Here is a 14,972-nt window from a genome sequence, read left to right on the forward strand (position 1 = left end):
ACTGACACACGCACACGTGCACACACATACCCTCTCCTCCATGAATCTTCTTCTTAAAAACTGACATTTTTCTAAGGCAGGCTGCACATCAGAATACATGTAGGACCCAGCGAGATATAAAACATAATTCCCCTTTACCAGGAGACATTTCTTTAGATTCTGATTTATTACCAGTTCAGTAAGTTAGGGAAAGAGGCAATAAAAGGCAAAAAGGAGCCACATTTTCACATAACAGATAGTCAACTTCCATAGACTTTCGTGTCCTTCAGAGGTGTGTTTTTTTCTCCCTCTTTGAAACTTTTGCAGACACAGTTTTTAACTATGCTGTATTAGCCTCAGTGATAACCCAGCCAGGGTTAGTCTACCACCGCCTCTTGGGTTGCAAGAGAACAGAAGTTAGAGTAGGACTAATAGCAGGCAGCGAGTTCAGTGCTTTTGCTGCTTTGAAGTCTACCTGTCAATTTTTCTTAAAATACACACTGCCTTTGGTTCTTTCGCTGCCTGATTAATGTGACTCTCTTCCTCCAAGGCTAACACATGCTGCACTCGCCTTGTTTCTAGCAGCCAAGCCCCTCTAGCATTGCCCAAATTATACCTGGTTCTTTCCGACAAATTGTTGTGATGATTAAGAAAGTTTGATGATATATCATTTTTTGGATTCCAGACCTCCTGTCAGATAATAGAGTCAGCAGTGTGGGGTGCTGCAGTTATTCCATATCAGTGCTCCGAGTTCAAATAAAGTGTCAGGATGACTAAGTACAAGGGATTTGTGGAATGCTTTAATGTTGCCTCATTTCAAATCACTTCATAAGCAGCCTGGTAATGAGCTCAATAAATTCTGTTGGAGGAGGAAAAAAAAAAGAAAAAAAAGAGCCCTGTATTCACTACAGAAAAAGTAGGTTGCTATTTTATAATTAGGCCTCTGGGCTGGAGGGAAGGAGTTTTATTTCCTGTTTGAAATCCACTTTGTTAACTCTGTGATGTGGAGATGGCTAAATGAGTATGAAATATTATAATTAAGGACATCACAAGCTGTTTATCTTATCAGCAGTGTTTTCCCTTAAACGCTGCCTCGTTGACCACTTGTGTATTATAGCTGCTTTCTTTCTGGGCTTTGCCAGTTGTAACCAACAGAGGTTCTGGCTCTAAGAGGGAAAAGAGGAGATGTGAACAGCAACCAGAAACCAGAAGTCACAGGAGAGATCTAAATTGCTTTTATTTTGCCTGGATCAGGTATTCTTTTCATTAACTGCACTAGGCTGTTTGTTTATGGAAATAAACGAGATTATAAAAACTTGACTAAACCTGGTGAGAGCACGCTGTCCAGGGCTGGGCAGTGAGGTGCTGTCTCCCACAGCCTGCCAAGCACCATGTTTTCATTTGGAGACAAACAAAGAAAACCAATCCCGCTTTGGAAAATGAGAACTGGTTTATTATTGATTGGGTGGAAAGCAAGTGGCCAGATCTGTAATCTCCACTGTGCTAATTTTTTGACCTGCCAACTTTCTTGTTTTCATTCACTGCTAGAAAGTGAGCCCTGCTCCTTTGTTATAGACCGAAATGACAATTCTCACCAGGTTTTGCTGCAAAGGTCTGGATAGCAGTTATTTGCCTGGCAAGCCATTTGACTGAGCTCAAAGAACAAATCATAGAGTCACTGCACCTTGCTTGGTGTTGATTTCTAAATGACCCTAGTTCTCAAGTGACAGTCAAAGACTAATGTGTTCATAAGGTTGGAATCAGTCTACCTGGACACTGAATGTCAGTTGGCCCTCAGCAAGATGATGGAGGTTGAGAAGTTTTTCTTCTGAATTCTATCCAGAAAGCTCCCATGATCCTAGAATCTGAAAGTTTCTTCCATATTCATGCTGTTGCTATAATTTCTCCATCAAAATTCTTTTAAGAAAATATATCACAGACAAGTCCACAGAATAATGGTAAAGTTAGTCACGCTGGAAGGATTGAGGTGGTCTGCCATGGTTTGATAGAATGCTTGGGGCCATTGCTTCTGGTTATGCTCTTTGTGCACTGCCCACAATACCAAACTGAATGGTGAACAGAGAATGGAATCCAATCCACTCATTCACCCAGTCCTACCCCTTGGACACCTTTGGATTTGCCAGTAGGCATGGGTTGCTTTTTCTAATTAATTGCCTATAGAGGACATCTGTGGTTAATTTGCGGAAAAGCACCACATGAGTTAGAATTGGGCCCCATATTATTTCTACCTCCAAAGAAAAACAAAGGAATCTGTTATTATAGCCTTTCTGTTATCATAGAGGTTATTCGAATAATATGGCTCCTGAAATAAGCTCGTGTAGACAGAGCTGACTTTGTTCGCACATATAATTATTAAACAAACATTCACATTATTTGTACAAATTGCCAACATGTACGCTATGGAACTATAGCCATGTTCTAGAGCAGGTGTTGGCAAACTTTTTCTATAAAGATTCAGACATTAAATATCAGAAGCAGCCTGAGACAATACATAAATGAATGATCATGGCATTGTTCCAATAAAACTTTATTATTGGATGCTGAGTTTTAAACAAATCTCAGCATCCAATAATAAAGTTTTATTGGAACAATGTAATTGTCACATGTCACCATTTAAAAATGTAAAAAACATTTTTAGATCAAGGGCCACACACATATAGTCAGGCTGCGAGGGCCAGCTTTGGCCCATGGCCAGTAGTTTGCCCCTTGGCCAGTAATTTGCACATCCCAAGATCCTTATTCTCTAGTAGCTTTCGAGGAAGGTCTCTTTCTTTTCCGGGGCTGATGTGGGGGTAGGCTTCCACTGAATGAGTGAGCATTGTAACCCTACTGGCACACTTTAAGATACTGTTAGATTATCAAAGGAGAGAATGATAAAGAGATGAGATTTCAAAAAATCTAATTTTTGTTCAATTTTATGTTTTGAGATTTTTTAGGTAGTAAAGCATGTTAAATATTACCACTGAACTGTAAGAGCGGATTACCACGAATTGACACGTACCCATTTGGAAATCATGCTAATTGCAGTACAACTGCTGAGTCTTACCTGATGTCAGCAGGATTCTTTCACTCATGTATTCACTAATTGACTCAACAAATACATATTGAGCTCCTACTTTGTAGAAGGTCCATGAGATACTTCAAAGGAGGGAAATGATTTCATGGGATATATGTATGAAATTCTAAGAATTCCTTAAAGCGGAACATTGCAGAGGTGGGGTGGAATAGCTACAGAAGGGTTAGGAAACGGCCACAAACAGATGACTTGGCTTCTGGGTTTTCCCTGTGAGTGACTGTGGCACACACCTTAGGAGGAGAAGAGGGAGCTCCAAGTAACAACTTAAACAGCAACTCAAAGCCACCTACCAAAGCATAGCTTTCAAGTGTGCACATGCGGCTTTTAGCCACGGAAACAGATCTTAGCAGTTCAATCTTTCAGTATGAAGGAGTTATACCTTCTATACACATTTGTTGATGAAAATAGACTCAAATCTTTTGCTCTTTCATCCTGAGATTTTTATATTTTTAACAAGTACCTCTTTCCATCTGTAGTTGATTCTTTTTTGTTTTTTTCCAGTTATGCTGGATGCATTCCTTCATTGTTTCCAGGACAGCTAATCTGCAGTAACACCCTGTCACCCGCCCATGCCATCATTACCACCACTTCACACGCGGGTAGAATTCCCTGAAAGGGAAATTTATAATTGAACCTTGATTTCTCAATTGAAACATTAATTGAACTGAAAAAAGATAAAAGTTAATGTGACTTATTGTAGTCAGCCAGAATTCTGGCAGTCCTAACAGAAACGCAATGCGTTAGGAAGAAAAACATTATTCTGGCTCCAAAGTGACAAAACATCTGGTTGAAGCATGAAACATGAAACATGAAAAATGCAGTTAACTGTCCAGATATTTTGTCTTCTACATGACAAGCATGTTATAGTTACTGATTTAGCTGCCTTAAAACCTATATGAAAATCTATCTAGAATGAGGTAGTGTCATAAATGCATTAACTCTAACGTTTGTGGAGGTCTTCACATTTCTAAGTACTTTTTCATATACTTTATTTTACTAAAATTTTATAACTATCTAGTATAGTAGTATTAACAACAATTCCACATTACAGTTGTGGTGACCGAGGGTAAAGGTGTGCAGAAATTTACCCCAATTCAATCAGTCCATGGAAGTCAGACCTTCCAGTTATACTGTATTATCTTTGCATTTGACAAAATTGCAGCAAGGCTGCCTTTAGCTCCCTATGTGAGTGTAGTTAAGGAAACTAACCACAGTCTCTGATAAATTGCTATTATTTGCAGAGCCTTTTGTTGAGAACCCTGCCTTGGTACCCCACAGGCTCTCTGCTATGCTGGTCCCCCAAACGTGAAATCCTCGGCCAAGATTTCTAGTTGTTGCCTGATGCTTCTCTCTCCCAAGGACTTAAATGACATGGCATGTTGTGTAATGTTTCTAAATACCAAAACACTCAGCAGAGCTAAATGTCTTGCATAGTGTTGGGCAGACCTATCCTTTGCATTGGATGTAATAATTTATTATTATGGGAAGATGTATAATTATCATTCTTCATGAAACAGAGATGCAAACTGCATGTTTGCTGTGATTCAGCCAAATGACTTAACATGGTGCAGTTAAAAAATGACATGGATCAAATATTTGGTTAGTGGTCTGTGACGGAAACCAAAGTCTATCTGATTGCAGCCTCCCAATATTTACCAATAACTCGCCTCCCAATATTTACCAATAATATTTACCAATAACTTCTTAATTTGGTGCTCAAAGACTGCTTGCAATTAAATATCAGTGATTGCTTTTTAAAAATAAAATACTTACTTTTATATTTTTGTTGCTGATGGTTTCTATTTTCAAATATCTGGAATCCCTGGCTTGGTTGACTCATCGTATTCTAGATTTAATCTCTTTTAGGTCTTCTGAATACAACTGGGCACATTTTTGGTGCATAATAGGTATTTGTCAAATGACATTGAATAAAATTAGAAACTGTATCTGCTACCAGCTTAAACTCGTGTACTTTCAAGTAACAGATCATTGTAGCTCAGCAATGTTTTAACTACTAAATAGAAGCATCCAGCTTGGACACAGTGGCTGTCTTTTTATTATTTCTTGTTTTGATACTTTTCTTATTCTGTTGGCTATCTTATTAGTACCTCCTATTGGGGAATATTTTTCTTTAGCATAGTATCTTTATCTTAATAACCATCGAGGTGGCTTACTCGGGGTTTCCTAATGCTCAGCATGCCCAGGAATTGCAATGTGGTAAATATCATGTGGGTAAAGTGACTGCATTAAAAAAAAAAAAAAAAAAAAATCCATCACTGACTGAATTTTTTACCTATTATTTAGGCACATTGATAATATACAGATACAGTCACCCTTAGAAATATGATTTCTGATAGACAGAAAAATCTTTTCTTACATGTAATAATTTAGAATAAAAAATAAGGCTCTTTAAAGAAATCCATATCTAAAGTTGGAAGACAGAGTTTTGTAATTTCAAACCTATTAGTCCATTTTTAGCAGTACCTTGTTTGATTAAGCTCATTAGCCTGGGTATACGAGAGAAAATCATTGTAACTGAATTAATATTGTATAAAACAATTATTGTTTTTATCAGCTTCTCTTTCAATGTGTTCTCCTAAGTGACTATTTTGCTAGAAACAAATCCAAACACAGTTTTCATCTTGTGCAGTGTACAGCATGACAAGGTATATATTTTTGTTGTACTTCAAGTGATTTTTTATTCTTTAATTCCAATATAATTTTTACTTATACAACCATTATTTAAACAGTGTATAGTTATATTTATTTTTTCACCCTTCTCTCATTCCTCCAAATCTTTGAAGCAGCTTATGATAATACATACAATGGTAGGTGATACATACTTCATCACTGGGCCAGGTCACCAAGAAGCTGCCAAGTTAATTCAATGCTGATAAATTTTGGAAAGATAGTAAATACCTTTTACATTTAGGAATTTCTGCCATTCATAATTCTGAGATTTCAGGTCACTGTGCCTGTTTTTCCCCCCACTTAGATAAGAAATCATAGTGGCAGGTAAAAATTTGCAAATGGCTAATTATAGTCAATTCCTGATTATACTTGGGGGAGTCATTGCTTTCAAGTTCTATTGACATTCAAACAGAATGGGCTATAAAGTCATTTGTGGTTATTACTCAGTAGCTTTTGTCTAATTTCCTTTTCCCATGCAGCCTATCACCCAGCAGGAGATATTTTATACCAAAACACTTAATTACTACCCCCAAATCAGTGAAATTTAAAAACTAAACAAAAACAACAGAAAAAGCAAATATGGTATATTTAGAGTCTTTCATGATTTGTGTTTTCCTGTTTGACCTGAGGTTACTTGCAGAATAAAAAGGATACTGAAGCTGATTTGCAGGCACAGTGAGTCTAAAATATTACTTCCTGTCCTATTCTTGGGGCTTCACCATACTGGAGGTGGGGGGATTCATGAGACAATGATTTGGGGAAAAGAGGTACTGTGCCTACACATGTGCTACAAAACCTTGATGTGTGTGAGAGTGCTTCTGTGTATGTGTGTGTGTGTAAGGATATACATCAGAAGACAGCAAACATATCTTGTGTCTGTATATGTGTGTGCATTATATGTCAGTTTGCATGCATACGTAAAAATAAATACAAATAAATAAAATACGTCAATTAAATGCAATTCATGGCCTCTGTGTACAAGTGATGAAGACCTGTATCCCATATTCTCACATGCTTGTGTCTTTATCTAGAGCAGATAAAACCCAATGGATAAATAAATGTAAATCTTTATTCTCTAGTAACAGCATATTTTTCTTCAAAGGAATTTTTTTTTTTTCCTTTGTAGCTGTGAAGGTTTTCTGGCTAAAGGTCGAGGAAAACTTCACGACTAAAAGGTAAGCTTCTTATTTTTAAATGAAGATTTGCACCCCTAGCCCCACCCATGACAAAAACAAACTGTTTCGTGTTTCTCTTCTGTGCAATATTGCACATAGTGAATTTCCTATGAAAGAGGAACTTTCCCCCTTTCCTCATCAAGGCTTTTACTTACAGAATACATTGTTGGTTTGGATGCTGTTATTGTTGCCGACCTCTTCCCCTTGTTTTTAGAAGCACCATGTGACACCCCCCAACCCCCCACCCCAGAAAGCAGTGTTTTAAGTGTGTTTCTTCTTCACCTGCAAGAGGATCTAATGTATTTCATCATTAGACTCCTGTGGAAATATACAATAAAAGTAGGGGATTTGGTTAGCACCGGAGGCAAAGTACTACTAACTCATCCCAAAAGATTGCTTTTTGATTAAGGGGCTCTTGCTGTAAGGTGCTGAGCCTTTCTTGCAGCTGATATGAACTGCTATTCTTGGCTCTGTATCCTAAGTTGAACATCTGATTTTTTCTTTTTTAAAGAAACAGCAATTATATTAAGGAGTCCTCATGTAAGGTATAATTCCTTGAAAATTTCAAATAGAATTCAATAAGCAGACTCAACATCATGTCATAGAGTTAGGCAGAAATTCATAAGGCAGGCAGAGTTGTGGGGAAAGGTGGGGGTGATTCTGCCCAAAATGATGGGGCCATTTCGAAGTCAATTCAGAATAGAAATCTTCCCTACTTTAAGAAATTGAAAGGTAGTCAAATGAATAGCTGAGCTTAAAAAACAGATAACTTTTTCCTTTTCTCTCAGATAGCCTAAAAAGTTAAAATAGCTTACCCTTAGCTTTTTTTTTTTTTTTTTTTTTGAGGGAGAAGAAAGTGAAAGGGAGAAGGGGTAAGCCTAGGGCAACTATGTAATTTATTGTCCAAACTGGGACACTTTTGGAGTTAAAGGTACTCTATTAATAATTATACCAGAGAAAAGGCATAAATCGGGACTATATTGCAGGCAGAGATGTTTGGTGACCCCTGGGAAGTACAATTAATAGGGCTTTATGTCCCTGGTCTTGTGGCCTTGCTGTGACCATGAGCTCACAGTAGAAACATCATTTCTATTGATGGCTTTTTTTTTTTCAAGATTTCTGATCATAAATTGTCTGTGGTCTAGGCAATCTCAATTACACTTTGTTGTAGGATAGGTTTTCTGTTCTCGGTGTTCTGTTATTAGATTAACAAGCATTTTTTTTGGTTCCTTTTGTATATGGTCTTTTCATATTTGGTAGAATTGGAATGTGAAAAAAAGAAAACAACATATTTAATAGGACAGCTAAGAAAAGAACATCAAAGCCCACTGTTTGAATTATCTTTAATTGTTAGCTATCTTTTTTCTTCAGAGCCGTCTATCTTTGAATCCTGCCTCTTTGCTTTTTATAATTATATTGTTTTTTTCATTTTCACTGGGAAAAGAAGAAGGAAATTTGTGATGACTGTTTTATAAAAATCCTAGTGATTTTTTTCTCATAGTAGGGATTTTTCCAGAACGCCATGTATGGTCAGGAAATATTCTTAGCCAAACATGATAGCTTTGCTGCTTCTCAAAGTTTGAAACTGAAGAGATCAATTTTAAGCAAGAGTGATTATATACTAACATTAAGAAAATGTACTTTTTGATTCCATTAATCAGCTCGAAGAGCTTTTAGGTGGCAGTTTTTTGTTACATTTGTTAAAAATAAGATTTCCATGTAAATGACAAGGAAGTTCACTTGAGAAAAGGGAACTATGAATCAAGATAAGTTTTAATTTAAAATACTGTATAGTCAGAATTCTTGCAGGCATTTTAGACATTATTTTTGTCAGAGAAAATAATCAAGAAAATAATCAATAATCAATATTTCAAGCAAAACAATCAAGAAACCAAAACAGTTATGTCTACCAATTATTAAGAGCTCATAAAATGTCAGACCTTGTGCTAAGGGTTTTACACATCTATATTACCTCATTTAATATTTAATCCTTACACAAAACCTATCATAGGTATGAGATTAAAAAAAAAATCTCAACTTCCAGAAGGTGAATTACTGGACCAAGTTCACAGAGCTAAGAAGTAAAGAAAGCAAAATTCAGACTGAGGTTGTATTAAACTGGCACAACAATCTACTATTTATAAGTGAGAGGATTTACATAAAATTTTTAAAAGGCCAAAGTATGCTTTTTATGATTCATTTGCTATTCATGTTAATGAATACTGAATATGTATTTTAAACACTAGTATTTTAGTCATTTAAAAGATGATTAAGAAAGTGAAAGGTAAGAGAGGTTAGTGTGTCACTAAAAATTTCATTTATCTCCTTCTTTAGTTGCACAAACTTCTCCCCCACCTTCTTTACAGAGGATGTCTTTTCCTATTAGAAAAAGAATGATATCCTAAGACTACATTTAGCCTCTCTGTTCATTCTCTACTCTGTAATGACTATTCCCTATTCATCATTTCAGCCATCTATCTTTTTCCATGAAGATCCTGAGAACTCCTCCTCCTTCAAAGCCCCATTGGCTTGGTAACGCCCACCAATAAGTGAGTTTTGAATTACGTTGACTAAACTGATTCCCATCTTTCCAGACCCTAGTTTAGCAACTGACTTCACCATTTCCTGTATCTTATGTCTATTCTTCCCAGAAGAAAACTGGAAATCAGAAAAGAAAGAAAGGAAGAAAGAAAGGAAGAAAGAAAGGAAGGAAGGAAGGAAGGAAGGAAGGAAGGAAGGAAGGAAGGAAGAAAGAAAGAAAGAAAGAAAGAAAGAAAGAAAGAAAGAAAGAAAGAAAGAAAGAAAATGTTTAATAAATTCCTAAATCTCGTTATAGAAAATAATCACAATGTATTGATGACATTTGGGGCCGTGGCTTACACAAATGGCGACTCAGTGAGTGTATGGATTGCAAAAAGGTACCCCCTCTGGGCAGGCTAATTACAAAATGGAGCTTCCTCTAGCAGGATGGAGGCCAGGTGTGTTTTGACCCCTCCTCCCACCCCATAGAAGGGCTAATACTGAGTTTTGTGCCTTGGTGAGCGCTCTCAGGGCTATGGTGTCTGTGAGTACATTTTTAGATTTAAATATTAAATAATGAGGGTATAGAAGAAAACATTTTCATAGGTGACTAAAGAATGTTAATTTGTAAAGCCACCTTTTGCATTATTTATGTTTTGGAGAAAGATAATGAATAGAATTAATTATTGCATTATTAATAAGCATTTAGCAGTATAATTTTGCATCAGTCAGATCTGTGTTCAAATCCTGCCTCTAGCACTATTAGCTGTGTGACTTGAATATGTTATTTAACTTCTCTGGTTTCATTTTTACTCATCTGGAGATGGGATAATAAAGTTCTACCCCCAGGGTTGTAGGTGAGGATTAAATACATGAAGTTTCTTTCTGGCCAGGAGAATGCATTGTTTTTGCTTATTAGTATAAAATGTGAATATGCCCAGCTTCTGATTTTTAAGAATGTGCTTATGTCTTTCATATATCAATAAGCTCTATTAAACATATCAATAAGTATTACTAAGGAATACTTAGTATAAGTATTAATAAGATGGCAAAAAAATATTGCTAAATTACAGTTTTAGAGTGGTAGTCTATGTCACTTCATGATTTGTATTTCTTTTTGTCTTACATAAACCGAGGACTGTGAGTACTATTACTTCTTCATGATGAATGTGGTTCATTGCTCTTCATCATGTTTGGCATAGAGATATTTAGGTGGAAACTGTATTTCATATTATTCAGTTACATCTAACATGTCAGTTACACTTACTCAGTAAAAGGAACCCTCTTAATAAATAACTTTAAAGAACATTGTGTTTTAAAATGTAGTTATTAGAACATTTTCTGGGAAAACCTTTTGTTTGTATGTTTGGTTTTTTGTTGTTGTTCAAGTTAAATTCTCTCCATTTGTGATGAGCACTTTATTTGGTTTCTGTCACTTTTTTTTTTTTTTTTTTTAATATAGAAAGCCTTACTTGTGGAGCTAATGACACAACCAAATTGCATTCATAGTTAAGTGTTAGGAAATACTTCTAAAAGACTGCCTTTATGAAACTGCTAATAAGTTGATGTCTGTTTTCCATTAATAACCTGAAAAACAAGCGGAGTCTGTGGCATTTCAAACAAAACTGTGTTAATTACAGTATTTCTTGTATTTTATGCAGAAGAGAATTCCTTTCAGTTATCACATGTATGTGATTAAAATATGTGTAGATCCATTTTGAAATGTACACAATATTGTTAGAATTATTTGCTGGGCATTCTTTTGAAACTAAGAAATGGATTAATATAATTATTTAAAGAAGATTATGAAAAATGTATTATATCAATAGAGAAATTCTTAGCCCTGCCCTGACTTAAATGAGCAATATGACTTTTTATTAAAATAATGGGAATATGTTTATGGTATTGTCCTATAAGCTTATTAACATTACTACTTGCTTATTATACAATGATAAAAGTATTAGTTTATAAATGCTATTGTTTTACATTTGACTTTAGGGAAAATGTAGGTTGGATTTTTAATATCAATGACATTTCACACGTGCATTTTCCTACATTCATGGCTCCAAAATAAGTGGTGTGTAAATGCAAGAATAAAAGAGAGACCATGTCAGATTTGCAGGAGATAGACTTAGACTTGCCTGGATGACGGGTGGGAATGCAGCCATGGCTCTCTATAGCCTGACTTGCCACTCAGGGAAGCTCTATCATGGGAGTATAGTACTTTTTCAAGCTGTCTGATGAGGACTTTTAGCTCACAATGTCTATGTACTGCAGTGCCTTCTTCTCGTCACGCTTGCTAAAAGCACACATCCTTTTGTCAGGCTACAGAATGTTTTAATTCCCAATGCAAATCTGGGTGACATGTTTGTTATGCTAGCAGATATACCTGACAGACCTTATGCTGAGTTTTCCAGGAAAAAACACACGGCACCACATTTGTGGGATATCAGTTCTTTTCTGTGAGCATAGCATGCCTTTTAGTAATTGTGGAAACCATTTCAAACCGGAGTTGATTTCATATAAAAATAACTTGCAAGTTGTATTTGTGTAGTTCCTAGGGTAAGATCATTTTAACAGATCGAGTTGTTAGTTATAAGAATGGTTTTATGGTTTGCATGAAGCAGTAATAATAGTAAAGGCAAATAAAAATAAAGCTTTCATCACACCTTTGTTAGCTGTTAGAAATACATTCATTGAGTTTTTGGGTTACTGACACTTATGTATACAGGATGTGTAAAGAATTACAGTGTATGCATTCAAAAAACCTCTAAAACAGAACAATTACATACACATGTTTCTCAAACCATAAGTCATAGGTGTTCATTAAAGTACACTGAAGTGTATTTAATAGTCAATGAAAAATATAGATATCAAGAAAGCTTTCCTTGAGATTTAAACTCCATCCTTTATTTATAACGAGATGCATTGCCTGTAGCCACCAAAACACAGGTTCAAATTCTGGTCACTTGGATTTGAAGAAACCTACCTGAAATGAATTGTTGGTTACAATATTTAATAATGTTATGGGTTTGACTGTGAACACAGTGTCTCCAGGTAATAAAGTTCCTTGGACCCAAAAGCAGATTTTAGATCATATTACACAGTATCCCAAGATTATCCATTTCTGTTTTTAGAATTAAATGAAGGAAAAATGCAAGTTAAGCCTGCTTATGAAACTTTTTATTAATTTTGCTTAGTACCACCACAAAGATTTTAAAAGCACTTTTCTCAACTACAAAGTATTAGTATTTGTGTGGTTTCAGCAGTATGCTTACTTCCTTTCTTTTTCGCCCTTTACATCTTTAGCTTGCTTTTGTTTCTTTCTTATATAAGTACCTGTATTTTGAATTTATATTCCTCAGTTTAGTATTTATCTGACAGTTTCATACATGTAAATGTGTGAGAAGCTAGTACTACCAAAGTAGGTGATAACAGGTTAGAATTGAAGATAGTCTCTTAATCTTTTCATCAAAAATGCAAGTAGGTTATTTAGAGCATTTTAATATATTTGAATTTCCATACTCAAGAGCAAAATTATGATACAGTATTTAAATTTCTATTTGCAGCCCTGATTATGGTATGTAAAAAGAAGCGTATCTTGTTTTAATTTGCAGTCCACCGGAATCTATTTTCCTCTCATTGTAGGTACAAGAAAGACTGAGCATCTTGCCTTACTGCTAGAGAGAATATTCTTAGATTCCACAAACTCACTGAAAGAGAATGGTGAATTGACTATGGTTGTTCTGCTGTATTTTTACTATTTCACTGCCTTATAAGATATTAAAATATATTGTATTGTTCTACTGCATTATTTGCTGTTGTGAAGATTTGGTGAGTCACTGAAGAAATGCCTTTTGAGTTTTCACTTTTTCTTTCTTATTATAAAGTAACCACTATAGGGCTTAGGTATATTTAGGTTAATGTGTTCCTGTCTTGGTACCCCCAAAACAAACGTGAGATCTTGGAAGGGTCCTATTCACATCCTGGCTAACAGTAATTGCATGGGGTGAGCACCTGCTGAAGAGGTATAGGCTTCACGGTGGAGCAAGAATGGGGGGAGAGAGGCTTTAAACAGAAACTTTAACTGTAAAAGAAACAAGTTTTCTTCAGGGAAACTACTCAGAGTCCAATACAAGCATATTTTTCTAATTAAATAAATTAGTTTATGCCTTTGGCCCTTAAAGGAAAGTCCTTCGATTCACAGGCCCCTGAGGTATAACTACTTATATTTCCCAGGTTAATGCTCTGAAAATTAAATCTGGCTCTGTTTCTTACCATTTTGTCCCCGCCCCTTTATTTCCATTTCCATTTCTGTTTTCACCTCCAGTTCATTTCCTTTTCTCTGTTTATGATCTGCTCCCCTTTCTCTTTCCCTTCCTCAGTTCTCCCACGTATTGAAATGGGACTGGCACTGACATTCCCTCTCTATCCTGTCTCGCGTCAGAATGAAGCACTACATAGCCTGTGTTCCGTAGGACTCCTTTTAGCCCATTTCATATGTACAACCTTTAACTGCCTGCCTTGGACAACCATACTCATTCCTCTGACTGCACCGAGGGCATCTTGAAGGCAAAGGAACAATTTGTTTCCTTCTATCCCCCGAAGTCACACATAGGCTTTTGCCCAGAGCAGGTACTCCAAAGAGGTTGCACTTAATGTCTGTGGTTAATCCTTATCAGCAAATAAGCCCTTAAGATCTGTGAAGAATCATCTTCCTATTTCTTTTTAAATTAACAGTCTCCCTCTTTTTCTTTTTGTCTTTTTACATCCACCTCTTTATTTCCTGTTCACTCACTGAGATAACCCTAAGTGCCACTACAGAAAAGAGTAGAGATGTCTGTGTATTTGGAGTGTGTCTGCTGTGTGTGTGCTGCAGACACACGGGGATTCACTGGTCCCCAGAAGAGAGCTGAAGAGAGACCAGGACTAAGAAAGAAATTGTATTGTACTGAGAAGTAATCACTGGGAAATCATTTTAAGACTCTGACAATAATTTCCCAGCAGTTGGTTGTCTAGAAAAGGGAAGGAAAAAAGAGAGAAAGAAATAGTATTTTATACTTAATACCAAATAATTCCATACGACAATGCAAATCAAGTTTGAATGTCAAAAGCATAGAAATTAAAGCCCACTCATCCATTAGGTTGTCTGTCTTGATCAAGAAGGCATGGAGAGTCATTGCCTCAGAAAAACAGAGTGAACGAAGTGTAGAAAAGGAATTTGAAAGTGAGAGGCTTAAAATAAGAACATTTTGCTGTTTGTTCCAAATGAAAGCCACTGCGAGTCAGTAACACAGTGCTAATGTATCACTAAAATGGGTTAAAGTAAACAAAATGTTAGATCAGTTCCTGCCATTTAATACTGGGGAATTCATTTGATAAAAAGATGAAAAGAAGGAGGCATTAGGATCCCAAATAGCATGGCTTTATGAAATGGATCACTTAGAAGTGTGGTTTGTGGCTTCATTTTGTATGACACATTGGCATACGTACATAAAACAAATTGCTCT

At 36.0% G+C, this 14,972-nt stretch overlaps 1 long non-coding RNA gene across 1 annotated transcript in view; it reads left to right on the plus strand.

Annotated features, from left to right (window-relative positions):
- The window catches only part of LOC109453500 (uncharacterized), a 311,169-nt gene that overhangs the window by 52,073 nt on the left and 244,124 nt on the right, over positions 1-14,972 (plus strand). The window contains exons 5-6 of the long non-coding RNA XR_012496936.1: positions 6,894-6,942; positions 9,413-9,491. This is a non-coding gene — a long non-coding RNA (uncharacterized LOC109453500). The remainder of the gene's footprint in view (positions 1-6,893; positions 6,943-9,412; positions 9,492-14,972) is intronic.

Source organism: Rhinolophus sinicus, linkage group LG05 (genome assembly GCF_036562045.2).
Source record: "Rhinolophus sinicus isolate RSC01 linkage group LG05, ASM3656204v1, whole genome shotgun sequence".
NCBI lineage: Eukaryota > Metazoa > Chordata > Mammalia > Chiroptera > Rhinolophidae > Rhinolophus > Rhinolophus sinicus.